We start from the raw sequence: 12256 nt of genomic DNA, 5'->3' as shown, positions 1-12256 counted from the left end.
CCAACCTCTCCCGCCCCTGCTGATCAGCTGATCCAATCAGTGGGGGAAACCATGGCAGTAGAGGCGAGCAACCGCTGAAACAGCCGCACTGCCATAGTTTCCCCAGCCGATTGGATCAACTGATCGGGGGGGGGGAGGTCGGTCTGGAAGGCGTTTCACCTTCCCTGGCCTTAAAGTTGTAAAAACAGGAGGTGGTGAGACTGTGCAGGGGCGGGTGGCAAGGCTGCGGGGGGCAGGACAGAGGAGGAAACGGGGGGAGGAGGACGCACTGCGGGGGGACAGGGGGGGTCACTGGCTCTGGGACTGCGGTGAGCCATCCAGCCCTGGGGCTGGTCCCTGGGATAAAAAAGGTTGGGGGCCTCTGATGTAACAGATACACAAACAAAGCAATCAAACTGCGAAACAATCCTAGATGTCAACTTTATGGCGTTCTGTTAATGGTACTGCATTTTAATTTAGCTTTCATCCCTTTTGAGATCAAAAGATGCACAGAAAGAGAGGACTTGTGACTATCATAATGCTGCCTTCAGGTTCTCCGGCTAAGAGAACAAACTGTATTGCTATACATAGTCACTCCAGCCTAAGCAACATTGATTTTAGTGGACTCAGACTGTAGTAACTGTGCATAAGACTGATTTGTAAGTTGCTGGCAGCATGCAACAGTAAGCATGGCCCTTTACATTTTAAGACAAAGAAAATGATGATTGGTAGCCAATGTAGGGAAAGATTGCATTTCTAAAGCACTGTGGAAAATGATGGTCAAGACCAGAAATGAGAAAGTGAATAATGAGACGAGTATATGCTGTAGTAAGAAAGAGTAGATCAGAACGTTACCAGAGGGGATCATATCAGCATAGGTTGCATAGCTACCCTTTGAACAATTATTTGCAAGACTAAAATCTATAGCAGTTACTATGTTTTAAACAGCCTTCAAATTATTAATGCAAATGTTTGTATATGATAGCTGTTATGATTTGTGTTTCAAAATAGAATCCTATTACGTAAAAATACAAACATTCAGTTTTGTATCATCTGAGGATATGCAAAAGAACTCCCTCTCCAATGTCAAAACCTATAATGAATCATTCTGTTGGTGAAAAAAAAGTAAAGGTCTATTGTATTTATCTTAGGATATAGTCTGAGTTCATTCTATAGCAGCCTTATCCCAGCTTAAGTGACATAGTGACTAATGCTTAGTATCTGAAGTAGATTTTATTGCTATCATTTATACTGTTATCTTTCATGTCCAAGTAGACTAGATGCTAATGAGAAGTATCTGTCTTACCATCAGACTTTGTGCATCTCTAATGAAAAAGAAAATTCTCTGCCTACCTTTTACAGATTCTAAAATATTTTAAAATGTGTGGCATTATCTAAAAATGCAAGCTAGAGAATATGGTATACCCCATAAAATTAATTAAATTCCACAGTAATAATGGGGATGTTTTTAAAGTCCGAATATTTTGACATTTACAGTTGCCCAATCCTGTTTATGGAATGGGACCATTGCATTAACAATCTAACATATTTTCGATTTTGATTTCAGATTTGATTTGTTCATACTGATATACATATACATTTCCCCTCAGATTTACTAGTTCAAGAGTGGGATACATGGTAATTTTCAGTCAACAAAAGTTGCTTTCATCAGTGGAATGGCCAGGGCTTTTTTTTGTAGAAAAGGCCCAGCAGGAACTCATTTGCGTATTAGGCCACATCCCCTGATCCCAAACCAGCTGGAACTGTGTTCCTGTGTGTTCCTGCTCAAAAAAAGCCCTGGGAATAGTCATCTACTGCCTCACTTCTCCTACAGCAACCCACTGAGCACCCTAAAATACTGTTCCTGGGAAGCAGGTGACTATCTGGAACAACATTAGGGGCAAATTGTGGGTTTGCATTGGAATATGGGAATTAACAAAAATAACTCCACTTTCTTTAATGGAGCATTATCACTGGATAAAAACCCAAGGCTGCTTTCTCTTCATAGGCTCCAGATTCCTTTTTGTACCATGTTTTGTGCAGTACACATGTGCTTGCATAGGTTGGTAACATCCCAGGGAGGGAGAAATTAAGTGAAAATGACAGCAAACAGTGTGCATAGCAATTATGAAATCAATTTTAGGAATTATCCAAGGTAAACCAGAGGGATAGCACTGACATGTATGGTCCAAGCTAGCCCAATCTCATCAGAGCCTGGAAGCTAAGCTGGGGCTGCCCTGGTTAGTAATAATAATTATCATATGACATTGTATGTAGAATATCCAGGAGATCCTAAGATTGTCTGGCAGTCAGAAGTTTGAGCTCTTTTAGCATTATTCACTGCTAGGTGGCAAGCTAGACTTGTTTTTAAGACAAGATCTGCTTCAGAAATTGTTTACCATTGCCTGCCTCTGTGTTGCAGCCCTGATATTCCTTGGAGGTCACCCTTCCAAATACTAGCCATGGCTGACCCTGCTTAGCATCCAAGATCTGACAAGACTGTGTTATCCAGATCAGGGCCCTAAATAGTATTTGGATGGGGCACCATAGAATCATAGAGTTGGAAGGGACCTCCAAGGTCATCTAGTCCAACCCCCTGCACAATGCAGGAAACTCACAAACACCTCCCCCTAAATTCACAGGATCTTCATTGCTGTCAGATGGCCATCTAGTCTCTGTTTAAAAACCTCCAAGGAAAGAGAGCCCACCACCTCCCAAGGAAGCCTGTTCCACTGAGGAATCGCTCTAACTGTCAGGAAGTTTGGTCATACCATCAAGGAAGACCAGGGTTGCAACCCAGAGGCAGGCAATGGCAAACCATCTCTAAATGTCTTATTGCTTTGGAAATCCTACAAAGTTGCCATGAGTTTATTGCAGCTTGATAGCACTTTCCACCGCCAAACCAGAGGGTTAGATGGTTGGAGCATGGAAAGAACTAGTCCATGGAACAATACCAAACCTCGGATTCAGCAGGAACTCACAGGAGCACAGCTCCTGAACTTTTCTGAGAGTTCCACCTCCTCCTTCCCACCTTATCCATTGAATAGCTGCATAATAATCCCTGGATTATTATGCAGGTGGCTCCACCACTTTTTTTTTACAAAACGACCTCTGAACAATACTGAAATGGAATAGGATATATTAACTCATTTCTAAATAGTAGCTAAAAGATTTTTTTCCAAACTGCTTTTATAGACCTTATTTTTTAAAAAAAAAAATAGAAATAAGGTAGCAGAAGATGGTAGCCTTATTTCTTGAATCAGACCCATTTAATTGACGCTTCCATCCATTGCCTTAGTCCTTCAGGCAACTTGCACCCAACCAGAGACTGATCATGTTCAAACACCTGTATGAAATGGAAAATGATCCTGCATTCCTCTTTCTCTTTGAAGCTAGCCATACCTTCTCCTTTGAATGGAGACGGGCATCTTCATGGTCAAACCTCTTCAGACTCTTAACAAGTTAAGTGATGATAGTGGCAGTTGCCACTATTAAAGGAGATTGTCTTTAGTTGTATTTTAACTGTATGATTGGTTGTAGATCTATACAGAACTATTCTCATTATTCAGCATTCAGATTCCCACAATCTACAAACTTTAAGCAAAATAAGACTATTACAAATACTGTGGTTCAGGGTCCGTAAACCCCTGCAATCTCTGTAGTTTAAATCTCTAAAAATAGTTTTTAAGAACTCACACAAAAATGCTCTTTTCCTTAACTGGCTTTTCTTATTGCAGGGTTATTTTTGTTGTTGTTGTTTTGTTGTTAAAGCAGAGTTAACCACAAATTGGACTCAGAATTTCTAGCTGATAGACTGATGGAACATGCTTTATTGTTTCATCTATGTGTTGAAATGGTGCATTCTTTACTCAATAATCCCTCTGTCTGAGTAGAAGCTAATTACATAAATGCCTCACAAAAGCAATAGAGCTAACTATATAATAACCTCATGGTAAGCTTAAAATGTTCAGTTGTTTTTAAATCCATATGTATTAATGTGTCTTAGAATAAACAAAACAACTTACATTAAAAATGTCAGCAATATTTCACAATTTTTTACCCAGACTCTCACTTCTCATAATATTTTGTCCCCACAAATCTCAAAGTCTCTGAGATTTGGTATTTGATTAAGATTCTTTTTGAATAATAACTTCATGGGTGACTATTTAAAAAAAACTTCACAAGTTCTCACAAATTACAGATTCCTGGATTGAATTTTATAAGCAGGGACTGTCTGTGCTAGATAGTTGCTGGCAGCAAGGGCACTTCCCCATCTGCTAAAAATACATTTCTGCAAGGGTGCATTGAAAAACCATAAATACAGCATAAAAGATGGACTGGGTTAATAGAAATGTTTTGGTTTAATACTAAATAGGCAGCAGGCAAACTTCAATAAGGAAGACATTTCCAAAGATGAGGTGCCTGCCATGAAAATTGCTGTCTCTGATTACCACTAACCTCATTGATGCCTAACAAATTTGGAGTCCAGTGGCACCTTTAAACTTTTATTGATCTTAAAGGTATGCGCTTTTGTATGCAATAAGCTTTCGTTGGTCTTAAAGGTGGCACTGGACTAAAAAATTGTTCTGCTACTTGAGACCAACACGGCTCCCCACCTGAATCTTTCATCACTGCATGTGAGGGCCCAGGCAGCAAGTCTAGGAGGTAGGGTTGCCAGTGCTGGGAGGGGAAATACCTGGAGATTTGGGGGGAGGGAGGTGAAGCCTGAGGATTGTGGGGTTTGGGGAAGGGAGGGACTTCAATGGGGTATAATGCTATAGAATCTACCTTCCATAGCAGCCATTTTCTGCAGGTGAACAGATCGCTGTCTCCTGGAGATCAGTTGTGATGACAAGAGATCTCCAGCCACCATCTGGAGGTTGGTAGCCCTACAATGAGGGAATCTTAACTGGTGGATTGTACAATAATGGATGAATCAGTCCATATTAATTTGGCTTTGGTATGTGATTGGTTGTTTTTACAGCTTTCAGTTAATGTCTTCATAGTGCTATAAGATGATATTTTTATTGAATAGTTAGAGAGAGGGTTCTTTTTTCCTGTGCCTGCAATATAGATCATTATTGATATTTTCATTAGAATTCAATAAAAGAAGACATGACAGAAAGACATATGTAACATTTCAGGCTTTCTAGCTGGTTTTCCATGGCTTTTCACAGGAATGTGTTTGAGTGCTAATAAGGCTTTGACTATATTAAATAGACAAAGTGCAAGTAAAATTGATTGTGTCTCCCTTCTTTTTTTTTAGACCCTGGAGGACACTTCTTTGTATTTGTTAGCCTCCCTCCCCCCATGTTATCTGGATTTTATCTCTTTTGAACATGTTAAAGTTCACATTTGCAAACTAGACATTTTAGAACATTCATTTAAGAAAGCAAACAACAAAATGATTTGGATCTGGATTTTGCCCTGTGTACTTAGAAACTCTTTAGAAGCTTGTTGCATGCAGATTACAACTATTTAATGAGGTCAGATCAAAGCCAAAAGACTATATGAGTTAATTTAATTGAGTATAGCAGACAATGAAATTTGTATTAGGAGCTCACTACAATGCTTACACAAAGGGAAAAATAATTATCAGCTATATCAGTTTTGCTCCTTGGAATTATTGTGCTGCCTTATTTTTCTACCTTGCTGCACTTTGCTATACGAAATAGTCTTTTTCCTTCACTTCCTTTATGAACATCAATATTCTCTGAAATCTAGTTCAGTAATGACTTTGGCATGCTTCAGTTGCAGCTGAGATGCCCTCCTCTGACTCAGAAGATGGCATCATACCCTTTTCCCTTCCATTTTCTGTTGTGCCAACCAAATGGAAGCAAACAAGCACACTGGTGGATGTTCTCTATATTGCATTCCATGTCAGTAAAATTGCTCTGCTTATTACTTTATGGGGGCTTTTTTATTTCTAAATTTCCTTGTGCCAAATTTCATGGGGAAATTTAAACTAAACAGCAGTTGTAAATCAGAGTTATGACTCCTTTCAGTTCAATATTCTAGCAATTGCATAAGCACTAATACTTAAGATGGGCAATTCTAACCTTTTTAGAGAGATTCATATGTACATTCTGAACAGTATTACACTGGGGAACATTGGTGAATATTTAAAGCCATATGAATGTTAGCAGTAAGTACAGTATACTTCCAACACTGTAGAGCAGCTTTTAAATACTGAGGCATAGCCATATTTCTGTGTTTTCTAAAGTATCCCTTGATTGTTTTCTAGCTGTCATTTAAACAGACCATCAATCGATGTATGAAAATATTAGGGCACCTGAAAGCAGTGGTAGAAAGATCACTAAAATAGGTGATTTATGGTGGTGGTGTTTCTTTTTAAGAGTAATAATCAAAAAGTAATAAACAGAATAGAAGGTTAATGGTAATAAAAAGAGCCTAAATTGTTAAATATTTTAATTTCTACAATTCAGTACAGCACAGCACAGGGAAGCTCATAACTCCTTTGTGCCATCATAATCTAACATCCAAAGAATTACTGAATAAGATTTCTATAAATATTATATAGAATCTCTATTCTTTTAATTGAATTATTTCACAATTTTACAGCATTACTTCACAAATTTAGAAGATGTTTTTATATTTACCATCCCAATTTACTCATAAACCAAGTTTTTATGCTGAAAAGCCTTTCTCCTGTAGCACAAACACTGTTTGCAGTAGAATCCAATCCGCAATCTGTGTAGTTTCAGTCCATATCTTCCACAGAGCCTTTGCTACACACAAAGTTGGCTGATGTGCCATTCAGCATCCCAGCAGCTCTTTCTCTTCACACTAGCAATGGCAAAGCATTGTGCGGATGCACTGCCGGATGCTCTGAACTAAAATCATCCCTGGGAACTTAGCAGATATTATATACTTTATTCAAGGTAAGAGAAAGATGTTTGTGTGAGAAGTATCGCTGTTCAGAAGAATAGTGTTTTAATGTCAGCCAGGCTGCATCTTAAGTCTTCTATTCTGATGCAGGAGTCTCTAAGCAATAGGTGGGAAGGGATGCTTTTGTACTTGAAATCAGAGGGTCCAGATTAAGTCTTTTCATTGTAATGAGCTGTGCAGCATTTGTGACAAAATGATATACTGATCAAAGCTCTATAGAATGTGTATTTCACTATTTATCCGTTCCAGGGGTAAATCTAATGGTATTAGAAAAAAGAATTAAAGGCCAACAACCCAGAGATGCAAGGTGCTTTCAGCAGCTCTGAGCTTGCTGCTTTTGAAGTCTCCTTGCAGCCAATTTGGCTGAATTCTCTAGAGGGGGCATTTCATGCACACTTATCTCTACTGGAGTCTCATCTCTTTCTGTAATCCATCTGGGAGAGTCAGATTTTAGCTATCAGACCATTTTACAATCTTGAATCTTTTTACTGAACTGGAGGATGCTATTCTGAGAACAGTCTTGTGGAAGCATTTAGATGTATGAGTTCAGCTTGTAATTAACTTATAGTATTGGCTTTTATAAGCAACATGTCTTTTTCAAATAAGATTTCATTCAGGATCTTAATTTTACTGTGACTAGTTTCCAATCTCTACTCATTAAAAAGGTAATATTATCAGTTTATTCACTTCTTTCTTGATACTATTATCCATTTATATATGTACCACTTCAGCAAAGCATTAATGTATCTTAGTGTACCATAGAGAACTCAGATATGCAAAAATGATGAGGCTTATTTATGTATTTAAATTCTGAGGACACTGAGGGATCAATACAGATGTATTTTTGCTGTGCTGTCCTCCAATTTGTACGATTTCTCTTTTAACATAATACAGCATTGTCATGTTTTAATGTCATGCATTATATCAAAATAAGATTATTCTCAAATGTAGATAAGTAACAAAGAAAAATTAATAGTATGATCACAATATTACTGGTAGACCTTTTAAATTTCCAGGTCATATAGGTTCTATGATTACTTTAAAATAAACATTGAAACCCCCACATAATCTCATGGGAATTTTATTAGACTTTTCTGCATTTTCTTTTAATTTAATGATTGCTGGAATCTTGGCTAATATTACTTGGTAGGGTTTGGAGTTTTTTTGAGAAAAATGTTCGATGAAATCTTCTATTTTCTTTCGCTTTATTGAAAGCTTGACTTCATACTGTAAGAGTTTTCCATTTCTCAGTGAGACATGACAGTTAATATTACTAACTCTATAAAACTTATGTAAGTTATTTTTTTTCCTTCCAAAGATTTGCATTGTTGCCTGGATGGTATGAAAAACAAGCATACATGACTGAAATATGTAGAATTGCAGACTGACATTTTCAATGGCTTTTGAGTAGAATTTTCTACTGCCAAGGAAAGGAAGGGCTCTTCAGAAAGATGGAAGGTGTAACTACCTGGTGCACATGTCCATTAATACTTCCAGGCTAGGAAAAGATCTTTCACTGGGACTCATTTGTTAAATTATAAATACCTAATTGTGTCAATGAAGGGGTCTCATTTAGTAGTGCCTCACCCCCCCACCTAATTTCATGCACTATTGCTGTGATGTTGTGGAACAGTTATTGGAATGTTTTCCCTCTTCCTTGTAGAAAGACATCCAAATCCTAAACCCATTTGATCACTGATTACATAGTTTACATGCATGTAGTTATACTGCAACCTCTGTGATGCAACAAAATACTCAGTACAATAGGATATTCACTCTTAAGACTGCCAGCTACCTGTTAGATATTAAAGTTACACCTAGATGATATTTGAATCCATGAGATATTTTTGGCATGACAAATTTATTTTCAGTATCATGCTTTTTTAACTTTTAGAAAATGCTTGGGTGTTCTAGAAATAAAAATTCTATTAATTACCACCAGAGTGCAAGAGATAATTTGTTAATCTCTGTATTTTATTTCCTGCTTTTTTGAAACAGTTCATTTTCAACTGTCCTTGGGTCTTGTTCTATGTATGATCTCCTCTATTTTTACGAAAATGATGTCATCCAAAAAACATTGTGTAGTTTAGTTAATCTTTATTGCAAGACTAGTGTGGTGAACTGATGAGTTTGTCATACTTGGAATGTATTCCTCTACTTTTATGTAATTTAACTTGTTTCCCATAGGTATGTGTGACTTTTGATGAATACATGGTTAAGAATATTAGCCAGAACTTCATTGAAATATTTTTCCCCCTGTGAAATAAGGGAAAGTCCTTTAAAGTGTTAGAAAATGTCATTCACCTTGGAAAGCTGTAAAAGGAACTGTATCTATTAGGTCTGCAGACAGGAAATAAAAAGATGTACAGGAGTAGAAATTGATCACAATTGGCAGTAATTCTAAACTATTTTAGTAACATAGGAGATTCTGGAGGCCACTATTCTATTTTAGTAGTTTCTGTGTTTAGTAGTTTTGTCTTAGGGAGCCAAGATATAAACTTTATAAAGGACACAGACAAACACAATTAAAGATTTTTTTTATCTTAAAATGCAAAATGCCTTAAAAGCTTGGGATATTTTGTTTAAAATGGAAAAGTGGAAGTTGGCAATTCAATTTTTAAAACATCAAAAAATTACAAGATTCACAGAAACTAAACATATAAAATGCTCTGAGCCTAAGAAAACATGAAATGCCTGGGCTTTGTAAGCTTCTCCTCCACCCCCGGGGTCTACTAAGATTGGCAATGACTCTCCAAAAAACTGGCTGAGTAATGGGATTAATATGTGGATCAAAAACTGGCTGAGTAATAGGAAGCAGAGAGTGAGTATAAATGGGCAGTCTTCGCAGTGGAGGACGGTAAGCAGCGGGGTGCCGCAGGGCTCGGTACTGGGTCCCATGCTCTTTAACTTGTTCATAAATGATTTAGAGTTGGGAGTGAGCAGTGAAGTGGCCAAGTTTGCGGATGACACTAAATTGTTCAGGGTGGTGAGAACCAGAGAGGATTGTGAGGAACTCCAAAGGGATCTGTTGAGGCTGGGTGAGTGGGCATCAACGTGGCAGATGCGGTTCAATGTGGCCAAGTGCAAAGTAATGCACATTGGGGCCAAGAATCCCAGCTACAAATACAAGTTGATGGGGTGTGAACTGGCAGAGACCGACCAAGAGAGAGATCTTGGGGTCGAGGTAGATAACTCACTGAAAATGTCAAGACAGTGTGCGTTTGCAATAAAAAAGGCCAACGCCATGCTGGGAATTATTAGGAAGGGAATTGAAAACAAATCAGCCAGTATCATAATGCCCCTGTATAAATCGATGGTGCGGTCTCATTTGGAGTAGTGTGTGCAGTTCTGGTCGCCGCACCTCAAAAAGGATATTATAGCATTGGAGAAAGTCCAGAGAAGGGCAACTAGAATGATTAAAGGGCTGGAGCACTTTCCCGATGAAGAAAGGTTGAAACGCTTGGGACTCTTTAGCTTGGAGAAACGTCGACTGCGGGGCGACATGATAGAGGTTTACAAGATAATGTATGGGATGGAGAAAGTAGAGAAAGAAGTACTTTTCTCCCTTTCTCACAATACAAGAACTTGTGGGCATTCGATGAAATTGCTGAGCAGACAGGTTAAAACGGATAAAAGGAAGTACTTCTTCACCCAAAGGGTGATTAACATGTGGAATTCACTGCCACAGGAGGTGGTGGCGGCCACAAGCATAGCCACCTTCAAGAGGGGTTTAGATAAAAATATGGAGCACAGGTCCATCAGTGGCTATTAGCCACAGTGTGTGTGTATATATAAAAATTTTTGCCACTGTGTGACACAGAGTGTTGGACTGGATGGGCCGTTGGCCTGATCCAACATGGCTTCTCTTATGTTCTTATGTTCCAGCGTCATATCCCCCTTTGGCTGTGGGTTCCCAGGTTAGAATACTCACTAGGCACCACTTCTCGGGTACATTCAGCAGAGACACGCTGACTGAAAACATCAACTCTTTATTTGCGAGGACACAACTCCAAGAAGCAACAGCTCAGCAGGCCATAGGAATTCTGGAAAGTGAAACTGAGCTCCACTCCATTGAAACACATTGCAGCACCAACAAAGTTGCAAGGAAGATGTGCAATGGATTTTCCATAAAGGTCTCTGGGCCTAGATAGACTGTCTGTCTGGGCTCAGAAACATCAATGAGAAATCTGTTCCACATTTTCTTTGCAGCTTTACAAGTCCAGAAGCACTTCCTGCTGCAGCTGGCAAAGACAAGGCAAAAGGAGCTGAGAAATTCAGCAGCCTCAGAGCTTCAAAAGGTGAGGACAGGAGGGAGAGAAAAGAGCTGTAGGTCTGGTTGCAGCCCTTGGTGGGCTGGTTCTGCCTGCGGACTGGACATTTGACACCCCTGTTCTAGGACTACTAATGGGTGGATTGTACCCACATATGTTTCTACCTCTTGTCCATACTTCAGCAGTATTAAAATGCCTTTAAAATAATCTCTGATCCATATGTGAATTTTGTCCTATGTGGCTCCATGAGAAATTCATATTAACACAAAGAAGATCGAGTGACAAAGGTATGAAATCATCTTTAGTTCTGGGAAAACAAGTTCTCTCTCTCTTGTGGACCAGTTCATTCCATGGATTCTATCACATTGGCTTCAGTATTATTCTTCATTGCTCAGCAGAGAGTTTTTCTGTGCCTTGAGAAGCAATTGGAGTTCATATGCTCATAAGAGCAACAGGAAGGTACAAGATACTATGTTCTGACCTCCCTGCAACAAGCTCAGGCCAAAACTCTTTTTAAAGAAACAGTATTTTTACCATGCCTCAGAACTGTAACCATTGTCAAATGTGATCTGTACTTTGTACTATTTGTAAGAGGAACATAGATGTTATTCTATAGTGCTTAGAGTCACAGTGAAAAATTTCAGTAAATATTGGTAGTTACTTTAAACTGTTCTACTTTGGTACCAGCATTTTCTCCAGGGGAGCTGATCTCTGCCACCTGGAGAGAAGTTGTAATTCTGAGTAAGCTCTAGCCTTCATCTGAAGAGTGGCAACATTGGTTCTCCAAGAGGGCTGGGTTGGAGGGTGGAGTCTATGGCATTGTACCTGTCTGAGGCAGGACCAAATCTATATTTTTGAGGGGGGAGGCAGAAATAAAAAATGGCACCCCCTTATGGGCCATTCTATCTTATGGTCCCATAGAATACAATGGACTTAATTCCCAATTTGGTGCCCCCTCCATTGGCACCTGGGGCAAGCACCCCCTTCTGCTTCCCCTAGATCCAGCCCTGGTCTGAGGTCTCCTCAAACCCCATCCTCTCCATGCTCCACCTCATCCTGGAGTTGGCAACCCTATCTCCTTTCCAGCAGCAGTAGCA

General features: G+C 39.1%; 1 protein-coding gene across 3 annotated transcripts in view; it reads left to right on the top strand.

Moving 5' to 3' along the window:
• DMD (dystrophin) overlaps positions 1-12256 on the top strand; it is a 1885017-nt gene that overhangs the window by 1006384 nt on the left and 866377 nt on the right. The window lies entirely within an intron of this gene.

The sequence above is a fragment of the Heteronotia binoei genome, chromosome 3, assembly GCF_032191835.1.
Source record: "Heteronotia binoei isolate CCM8104 ecotype False Entrance Well chromosome 3, APGP_CSIRO_Hbin_v1, whole genome shotgun sequence".
NCBI classification, from domain to species: Eukaryota; Metazoa; Chordata; class Lepidosauria; order Squamata; family Gekkonidae; genus Heteronotia; species Heteronotia binoei.
This window is presented reverse-complemented; position numbering and strand designations above follow the sequence as displayed.